The sequence below is a fragment of the Nomascus leucogenys genome, chromosome 20 (genome assembly GCF_006542625.1).
Source record: "Nomascus leucogenys isolate Asia chromosome 20, Asia_NLE_v1, whole genome shotgun sequence".
Classification (NCBI taxonomy): domain Eukaryota; kingdom Metazoa; phylum Chordata; class Mammalia; order Primates; family Hylobatidae; genus Nomascus; species Nomascus leucogenys.
The window spans coordinates 38,086,590-38,097,580 of NC_044400.1; positions in this window are offsets into that span (position 1 = coordinate 38,086,590).

Consider the following 10,991-nt stretch of genomic DNA (forward strand, 5'->3'; position numbering starts at 1 on the left):
CAATGGGCGAAGACTGAAAACAGAAAAGGGCCTGGCATCGTGGCTCTTGTCTGCAATCCCAGCAATTTGGGAGGCTGAGACAGGCGGATCACTTGAAGACAGGAATTCAAGACCAGCCTGGCCAACATGGTGAAACCCCATCTGGACTAAAAAGACAAAAATTAGTTGGGCATGGTAGTGTGTGCCTGTAGTCCCAGCTACTCAGGAGGCTGAGGCAGGAGAATTGCTTGAACCTGGGAGGTGGAGGTTGCAGAGAGCCAAGATCGTGACACTGCACTCCAGCCTGGATGACAGACTGAGACTCCATCTGAAAAAAACAAAAAAGGAGGGGATGATGGGCTGGGATTGTAAATCATGGGGCATGTTGCACCTGCAATCTTGGGGCATTCTTGGGCCCTACAGACCTGATATCACTCCTGCTGATGGGGTGATTGTCATTGTAAAGAAAACAGGTGCTCTGGCCTCCCGTTCTTTCTCATCTTCCTCACTACGTATGAGAAAACCCCAGGATTAGGATTAAGCCCATTCTGCAGGTGTGATGACACTGATGTGGTGACACTGGTGAAGTGAAGTATTCTTTTCCCAAGGGGGAAAGAACATGTAAAAGGGAGAGATAACATAGTACTTAGAAAATATGGCCAGGCACGGGGCGCACACCTATGGGAGGCCAAGGTGGGCAAATCTCTTGAGCCCAGGAACTTGACACCACCCTGGACAACATGGTGAAACCCTGTCTCTACAAAAACTACAAAAATTGTCCAGACATGGTGGCACATGCCTATGGTGGCATATGCCTGTGGTACCAGCTACTTGGGAGGCTGAGGTGGGAGGATCGCTTGAGCGCAGGAGGGCAAGGCTGCAGTGAGCCATGATCATGCCACTATACTCAGGCATGGGTGACAGCAAACTGTGTCAAAAAAAAATTAAGGAAGGAAGGAAGATGAAATTAAGCTAGCTATTTGGGGAAAAATAAATTTAGAGCTTTGTGGCACAGTGTATACCAAAGCTAATTCCAAGTACATTAAAGGGTTAACTATAATAATAACAATAATGCAACAAAATACTAGAGAAAAAGATTGGCAAGGGTTTATCTCATCTTTGGATATGGAAAATTTTTCTAAGCAAAAAAGTAACAGAAGGAATCATAATGGGGAGCTCAGTAGATATGGATACATAAAAACTTTCACCTTTGTTCAGTAAAAACATCATTTAAGAAATTAAGAGAAAATTTGTGATTAATTTATAAAAGTTTTATTGTGTTATTTTATAGGAAAAGAGGCAAATGACATGAATAGACACAAGATCACAAAAGAGATGCAAGCAGCCAGCATGTTTATGAAAATAGTCACATTCACTAATATCCAGAGCAATTAAATTGAAGCAATGAGATGCCATTTTTCAGTACTGGAAAAGATTCAGATATATGCTATTATGTTACAGTGGCAAGGATACAATCAATTTGGATATATCCTACCACAGAAACAATCACGGAAAGACAGCACCTACTTCCAGGAGTTCTCATAAAAGTCCTGGGGTTAACTTGGGATTAATAAGGGAGAACTATTGTACACTAATGTTTGTTTTGGCCACTTTTCTTGAAAGGAAGCTAGAAGGCTTTTTAAAAGTAGAAGTAATTAAATTAAAAAATTAAATAGAAAATAGGCAAGAGAGGTGTACCCATCCTTCAACCAATCATTGTGGCCATAGGATGGAATGCTTTCACTCAAGCAAGGGAGTGGTCTCATCCCCACTCAAGACACATCAACTCAAATTTGGGGAAGGGATTCCGCAGAGGAATAGTGGGTGCTGTTAACAGAAAGAGGAAACATGGATGTTGAGTAGGCAGAAAAGCAATAAGGGTTCACAGAAGTTGTATTCAGTACCTCAGCACCCTCAAAGGTGTTTGAGGGCTTCTTCCACTGCATTTCCAGAAGTAAGTACTGCTACCTTAAGAATCTTTGTCAATATGCTGTTTTAAAAGTTTCATATTTTGTGCTTATTTAACTATTAGTGAGATAGAACTTTTTCAGTTTAATAATAGATACTTTATTATAAATTATGTATTTTGCCTATTTACAGAAATCATCTGACTTGCAGACAATTTACTTACAACAATAAGACTGGTAGAAGAAAAATTAGAAACAACCTAAGTATCCAACAATATGCAACTGGTTGAGTAAATTGTTTATTATTTACATAATAAAATAAATACTATGCAACTATTTTAAATTTTCATGATATATTTTTATGTGAAAAAAGCAAGTTATGTACAGTTTGACGTTGATTTCTTTCTTTTGTATTTTGTTAGCAAAAATTCTTTTAGAGCCGGGTGCGGTGGCTCACACCTGTAATCCCAGCACTTTGGGAGGCCGAGGTGGGCGGATCACGAGGTCAGGAGATCGAGACCATCCTGGCTAACACAGTGAAACCCCGTCTCTACTAAAAATACAAAAAATTAGCCGGGCGAGGTGGCAGGCACCTGTAGTCCCAGCTACTCAGGAGGCTGAGGCAGGAGAATGGCATGAACCCCGGGGGCGGAGCCTACAGTGAGCCGAGATCGCGCCTCTGCACTCCAGCCTGGGCGACAGCGAGACTCTGTCTCAAAAAAAAAAAAAAAAAAAAAATTCTTTTAGAGATGTTACATTGTCCAGGCTGGAGTGCAGTGGCTATTCATAGGCATGGTCATAGCAGACTGCAGGGTGGCTCTTGGCCCCAGTCTGTTTAAAAGTACTTATATAGCTGCATTCAAAAAGACTGGGCCAAAATATACTGGATTATGGAGGATTTTTGCATTCCTTTTTGTTTTCTTTTCTTTTTTCCTGAGACAGGTCTCCTTCTGTTGCCCAGGCTGGAGTACAGTGTCATGATCTTGGCTCACTGCAACCTCTGCCTCCGGGGTTCAAGCGATTCTCCTGCCTCATCCTTCCGAGTATCTGGGATTACAGGTGCCTGGCATTAGTGACTAATGGGTAGGTAGTGTAGACAGGCAGCCATTAGTCACTGAGTAGGCAGGCTCAGTAATCAGATCAACTGTCTCAGTATCCCAGTGCTTGTGTTCAAGGAATCCTTATTTCACTTAATAATGGCCCCAAAGTGCAACAGTAGTGATGCTGGCATATTGTCGTAATTGTCCTATTTTATTACCAGTTACTGTTGTTAATATTTTACTGCAACTAATTTATAAATTAAACTTTGTAAGAGGTATGTATTTATAGAAAAAACATAGTAGATATATAAAGGGTTCAGTACTATCCACAGATTCAGACATCCATTGGGGTCTTAGGACATATTCCCTGAGGATAAGGGGGGACTTCTGTACAGACATGTTTGTTTTGGCCACTTTTGTTGAAAGGAAGCTGGAAGGTTTGCTTTTAATAGAGATCCGTCAAACAGGAGAGCTGACTGGAATATTGTTCTTAGCTGATTTGTATCTAAAAGCAACATGGCCTGTTGATTCTACTTGCTTTATATAATTAAGTATATTTTACAGAATAAAAAAAGTCCATTTCTAACAACATTAATTACTCTTTAATAACTAATGATGGATAAAACCAAAGATTATTTTCTGTGTCCAAAAAGTATACCACTCTTAAGACACTTACTAATCCCCAATATTACGTTGATACACTTGGCACAAAAGTCTGGATACTCTAAATCAGTGAGGGCCTGGCTTGTCTACTCATGGTGAACTCAAGCATATTAAAACCTGCTCAGGAAAGTCTGGTGGCCTGGTGGACCAGCCAGGCAGAGGTCATATATATGGAAGCCTCACTAGTAGAGTTGTTAGACATAGCAAATAAAAATACAAGACATTCAGTTACATTTGAATTTCAGATGAACAACAAATATGTTTTTAGTATAAAGATGTTTCAAATATTTCACCTGGTCATCTTACCTGGAGACAGATGATTGTTAGAAAACTGAGATGGCATGGTGGCCTCCAGGGGCTAAGATCTCCATGCATTTAGGAAGTGAACCCTAAATTCCAAGAAATGGGCAAAGAGGAGGTGCACAAGCGTGGGCTAGGGATGCTGTCTGGGGATTGGTGAAGAGGAGGCAGCGTGGGTTGAGGCCCTCTCTTTTCCCCTAAGGAATTTTGGCCTGGTTCTGTGTGGAGAGGGCAACACAGTATCGGAGGTAAATATGTTTTGTAGCTGAATAACAGTTTGAGTGGGAGGAACATTGAGACGCAAGAACCTTAGAGCAGGCAGTACTCTGGGAATGAAGTGAATGTAAATTGGACAATGACAAAAGTGATCCTGGTCTGTCAATGGGGCCAGGAAGCCATGAGGTGAGCCACAGGGAGGAGCTGAGGGGAAGTGGACCCATGAATGTCAAAATGGAGGAGGGCACTTAGAGACACACCCTCGGTGGACGCCTCTGTAGTGAGTTCAATGTTGTTTATCTCAATTATTTGGCTCCCAGCACTGTTGCCCTATTCTTCCGGGAAATAGTTCCCCCCTTTGGGAGGAATCACACCTCCAATGGCTCCTACCATAAAGTCCAAATGGAAGCTGATCCCTTCCTTCAGGACCCCACTTCGGAGTTATCAGTGATAGCTTAGGGATAAGCCTCCCATATCCACTCTGAGCCCCTCTTAATAAGAGTTCAAGGTAGCCCTAAGCAGGGCTTAGATTTTATTATCAGTTTGTGGGGACAAATTGATTTATAAGTAAGTATATTTGCCCTTGAAAATCCTTTAAATACCTATAACAATAAAATAATCCTTTTTCATCAATGCCACAATGACATTCTTTCCCCAGTATGGGAATAGCTGATTTCCAGGTGGAGTGGCTGGCTTTGGGGTCAGAGTATAAGAAAGAACCCTCTGACCTTTCTTCCAGATGCTCAGGCTATGGCAAGCACAGGGAGTTGAGGCTGACCTTGGTAGCTGCAGATTCATATTTCCTGGCTCACGTATCATTGATGCAATCTCTCTTTTGTTTTTCCCTCATTTAATTCTCACAGTTGAATTTGTGAAAGTTAAATTTTGCATTCAGTGTGATGCCAGGAACCAACATTCTACCCTCAGTGACTGATTTGGAGGTGGAGCGTGATCCACCATGGCCAATTGGGATCCTTCCCTGTGATTTTTTTTTTTTTAGTTTTATTATTATTTAACTTTAAGTTTTAGGGTACATGTGCACAACGTGCAGGTTTGTTACAAATGTATACATGTGCCATGTTGGTGTGCTGCACCCATTAACTCATCATTTAGCATTAGGTATATCTCCTAATACTATCCCTCCCCCCTCCCCCCACCCCACAACAGTCCCTGGTGTGTGATGTTCCCCTTCCTGTGTCCACGTGTTCTCATTGTTCAATTCCCACCTATGAGCAAGAACATGCGGTGTTTGGTTTTTTGTCCTTGCGATAGTTTGCTGAGAATGATGGTTTCCAGTTTCAGCCATGTCCCTACAAAGGACATGAACTCATCATTTTTTATGGCTGCACAGTATTCCATGGTGTATACATGCCACATTTTCTTAATCTAGTCTATCGTTGTTGGACATTTGGGTTGGTTCCAAGTCTTCGCTATTGTGAATAGTGCCACAATAAACATACGTGTGCATGTGTCTTTATAGCAGCATGATTTATAATCCTTTGGGTATATACCCAGTAATGGGATGGCTGGGTCAAATGGTATTTCTAGTTCTAGATCCCTGAGGAATTGCCACACTGACTTCCACAATGGTTGAACTAGTTTACAGTCCCACCAACAGTGTAAAAGTGTTCTTATTTCTCCACATCCTCTCCAGCACCTGTTGTTTCCTGACTTTTTAATGATGGCCATTCTAACTGGTATGAGATGGTATCTCATTGTGGTTTTGATTTGCATTTCTCTGATGGCCAGTGATGATGAGCATTTTTTCATGTCTTTTGGCTGCATAAATGTCTTCTTTTTCAGAAGTGTCTGTTCATATCCTTTGCCCACTTTTTGATGGGGTTGTTTGTTTTTTTCTTGTAAATTTGTTTGAGTTCATTGTAGATTCTGGATATTAGCCCTTTGTCAGATGAGTAGACTGCAAAAATTTTGTCCCATTCTGTAGGTTGCTTGTTCACTCTGATGGTAGTTTCTTTTGCCGTGCAGAAGCTCTTAAGTTTCATTAGATCCCATTCGTCAATTTTGGCTTTTGTTGCCATTGCTTTTGGTGTTTTAGACATGAAGTCCTTGCCCACCCCTGTGTCCTGAATGGTATTGCCTAGGTTTTCTTCTAGGGTTTTTATGGTTTCAGGTCTAACATGTAAGTCTTTAATCCATCTTGAATTAATTTTTGTATAAGGTGTAAGGAAGGGATCCACTTTCAGCTTTCTACATATGGCTAGCCAGTTTTCCCAGCATCATTTATTAAAGAGGGAATCTTTTCCCCATTGCTTGTTTTTGTCAGGTTTGTCAAAGATCAGATAGTTGTAGATATGCAGCATTATTTCTGAGGGCTCTCTTCTGTTCCATTGGTCTATATCTCTGTTTTGGTAGCAGTACCGTGCTGTTTTGGTTACTGTAGCCTTGTAGTATAGTTTGAAGTCAGGTAGCATGATACCTCCAGCTTTGTTCTTTTGGCTTAGGATTGACTTGGCAATGCGGGCTCTTTTTTGGTTCCATATGAACTTTAAAGTAGTATTTTCCAATTCTGTGAAGAAAGTCATTGGTAGCTTGATGGGGATGGCATTGAATCTATAAATTACCTTGGGCAGTATGGACATTTTCACAATATTGATTCTTCCTACCCATGAGCATGGAATGTTCTTCCATTTGTTTGTATCCTCTTTCATTTCATTGAGCAGTGGTTTGTAGTTCTCCTTGAAGAGGTCCTTCACGTCCCTTGTAAGTTGGATTCCTAGGTATTTTATTCTCTTTGAAGCAATTGTGAATGGGAGTTCACTCATGATTTGGCTCTCTGTTTGTGTGTTATTGGTGTATAAGAATGCTTGTGGTTTTTGTACATTCATTTTGTATCCTGAGACTTTGCTGAAGTTGCTTATCAGCTTGAGGAGATTTTGGGCTGAGACGATGGGGTTTTCTAGATATACAATCATGTCATCTGCAAACAGGGACAATTTGACTTCCTCTTTTCCTAATTGAATACCCTTTATTTCCTTCTCCTGCCTGATTGCCCTGGCCAGAAGGGCCAACACTATGTTGAATAGGAGTGGTGAGAGAGGGCATCCCTGTCTTGTGCCAGTTTTCAAAGGGAATGCTTCCAGTTTTTGCCCATTCAGTATGATATTGGCTGTGGGTTTGTCATAGATAGCTCTTATTATTTTGAGATACATCCCATCAATACCTAATTTATTGAGAGTTTTTAGCATGAAGGATTGTTGAATTTTGTCAAAGGCCTTTTCTGCATCTATGGAGATAATCATGTGGTTTTTGTCTTTGGTTCTGTTTATATGTTGGATTACATTTATTGATTTGTGTATGTTGAACCAGCCTTTCATCCCAGGGATGAAGCCCACTTGATCATGGTGGATAAGCTTTTTGAAGTGCTGCTGGATTCGGTTTCCCAGTATTTTATTGAGGATTTTTGCACCAATGTTCATCAAGGATATTGGTCTAAAATTCTCTTTTTTTGTTGTGTCTTTGTCCAGCTTTGGTATCAGGATGATGCTGGCCTCATAAAATGAGTTAGGGAGGATTCCCTCTTTTTCTATTGATTGGAATAGTTTCAGAAGGAATAGTACCAGCTCCTCTTTGTACCTCTGGTAGAATTCGGCTGTGAATCCATCTGGTCCTGGACTTTATTTGGTTGGTAAGTTACTGATTATTGCCTCAATTTCAGAGCCTGTTATTGGTCTATTCAGAGATTCAACTTCTTCCTGGTTTAGTCTTGGGAGGACGTATGTGTCGAGGAATTTATCCATTTCTTCTAGATTTTCTAGTTTATTTGCGTAGAGGTGTTTATAGTATTCTCTGATGGTAGTTTGTATTTCTGTGGGATTGGTGGTGATATCCCCTTTATCATTTTTTATTGCGTCTATTTGATTCTTCTCTCTTTTCTTCTTTATTAGTCTTGCTAGCAGTCTATCAATTTTGTTGATCTTTCAAAAAACCAGCTCCTGGATTCATTAATTTTTTGAAGGGTTTTTTGTGTCTCTATTTCCTTCAGTTCTGCTCTGATCTTAGTTATTTCTTGCCTTCTGCTAGCTTTTGAATGTGTTTGCTCTTGCTTTTCTAGTTCTTTTAATTGTGATGTTAGGGTATCAACTTTAGATCTTTTCTGCTTCCTCTTGTGGGCATTTAGTGCTATAAATTTCCCTCTACACACTGCTTTGAATGTGTCCCAGAGATTCTGGTATGTTGTGTCTTTGTTCTCATTGGTTTCAGCCTTCATTTCATTATTTACCCTGTAGTCATTCAGGAGCAGGTTGTTCAGTTTCCATGTAGTTGAGTGGTTTTGAGTGAGTTTCTTAATCCTGAGTTCTAGTTTGATTGCACTGTGGTCTGAGAGACAGTTTGTTATAATTTCTGTTCTTTTACATTTGCTGAGGAGTCCTTTACTTCCAACCATGTGGTCAATTTTGGAGTAGGGGTGGTGTGGTGCTGAAAAAAATGTATATTCTGTTGATTTGGGGTGGAGAGTTCTGTAGACTATTAGGTCTGCTTGGTGCAGAGCTGAGTTCAATTCCTGGGTATCCTTGTTAACTTTCTGTCTCGTTGATCTGTCTAATGTTGACAGTGGGGTGTTAAAGTCTCCCATTATTATTGTGTGGGAGTCTAAGTCTCTTTGTAGGTCACTAAGGACTTGCTTTATGAATCTGGGTGCTCCTGTATTGGCTGCATATATATTTAGGATAGTTAGCTCTTCTTGTTGAATTGATCCCTTTACCATTATGTAATGGCCTTCTTTGTCTCATTTGATCTTTGTTGGTTTAAAGTCTGTTTTATCAGAGACTAGGATTGCAACCCACTGCCTTTTTTTGTTTTCAATTTGCTTGGTAGATCTTCCTCCATCCCTTTATTTTGAGCCTACGTGTGTCTCTGCATGTGAGATGGGTTTCCTGAATACAGCACAGATGGGTCTTGACTCTTTATCCAATTTGCCAGTCTGTGTCTTTTAATTGGAGTGTTTAGCCCATTTCCATTTAAAGTTAATATTGTTATGCATCAATTTGATCCTGTCATTATGACATTAGTTGGTTATTTTGCCTGTTAGTTGATGCAGTTTCTTCCTAGCCTCGATGGTCTTTACAATTTGGCATGTTTTTGCAGTGGCTGGTACCGGTTGTTCCTTTCCATGTTTAGTGCTTCCTTCAGGAGCTCTCTTAGAGCAGGCCTGGTGGTGACAAAATCTCTCAGCATTTGCTTGTCTGTAAAGGATTTTATTTCTCCTTCACTTATGAAGCTTAGTTTGGCTGGATATGAGATTCTGTGTTGAAAATTCGTTTCTTTAAGAATGCGGTGGCTCAAGCCTGTAATCCCAGCACTTTGGGAGGCCGAGGCGGGTGGATCACGAGGTCAGGAGATCGAGACCATCCTGGCTAACACGGTGAAACCCCGTCTCTACTAAAAATTACAAAAAAATTAGCCGGGCGTGTTGGTGGGCGCCTGTGGTCCCAGCTACTCAGGAGGCTGAGGCAGGAGAATGGCGTGAATCCAGGAGGTGGAGGTTGCGGTGAGCCGAGATCGCGCCACCGCACTCCAGCCTGGGGGACAGAGAAAGACTCCGTCTCAAAAAAAAAAAAAAAAAAAAAAAAAAAAAAGAATGCTGAATATCGGTCTCCACTCTCTTCTGGCTTGTAGAGTTTCTGCCGAGAGATCGGCTGTTAGTCTGATGGGCTTCCCTTTGTGGGTAACCCGACCTTTCTGTCTGGCTGCCCTTAACATTTTTTCCTTCATTTCAACTTTGGTGAATCTGACAATTATGTGTCTTGGAGTTGCTCTCCTCAAGGAATATCTTTGTGGCGTTCTCTGTATTTCCTGAATCTGAATGTTGGCCTGCCTTGCTAGGTTGGGGAAGTTCTCCTGGATAATATCCTGCAGAGTGTTTTCCAACTTGGTTCCATTCTCCCCGTCACTTTCAGGTACACCAATCAGACGTAGATTTGGTCTTTTCACATAGTCCCATATTTCTTGGAGGCTTTGTTCGTTTCTTTTTATTCTTTTTTCTCTAAACTTCTCTTCTTGCTTCATTTCATTCATTTCATCTTCCCTCACTGATACCCTTTCTTCCAGTTGATCGCATCGGTTACTGAGGCTTCTGCATTTGTCACGTAGCTCTCGTGCCTTGGTTTTCAGCTCCATCAGGTCCTTTAAGGACTTCTCTGCATTGATTCTTCTAGTCATCCATTCATCTAATTTTTTTTCAAAGCTTTTAACTTCTTTGCCATTGGTTCGAATTTCCTCCTGTAGCTCAGAGTAGTTTGATCGTCTGAAGCCTTCTTCTCTCAACTCGTCAAAGTCATTCTCCATCCAGCTTTGTTCCGTTGCTGGTGAGGAGCTGCGTTCCTTTGGAGGAGGAGAGGTGCTCTGATTTTTAGAGTTTCCAGTTTTTCTGCTCGGTTTTTTTTTCCATCTTTGTGGTTTTATCTACCTTTGGTCTTTGATGATGGTGACGTACAGATGGGTTTTTGGTGTGGATGTCCTTTCTGTTTGTTAGTTTTCCTTCTCACAGACAGGACCCTCAGCTGCAGGTCTGTTGGAGTTTGCTAGAGGTCCACTCCAGACCCTGTTTGCCTGGGTATCAGCAGAGGTGGCTGCAGAACAGTGGATATTGGTGAACCACAGATGCTGCTGCCTGATCGTTCCTCTGGTAGTTTTGTCTCAGAGGAGTACCCGGCCGTGTGAGGTGTCAGTCCGCCCCTACTGGGGGGTGCCTCCCAGTTAGGCTACTCAGGGGGTCAGGGACCCACTTGAGGAGGCAGTCTTCCCATTCTCAGATCTCAAGCTGCATACTGGGAGAACCACTACTCTCTTCAAAGCTGTCAGACAGGGACATTTAAGAGTTCAGAGGTTACTGCTGTCTTTTTGTCTGTGCCCTGCCCCCAGAGGT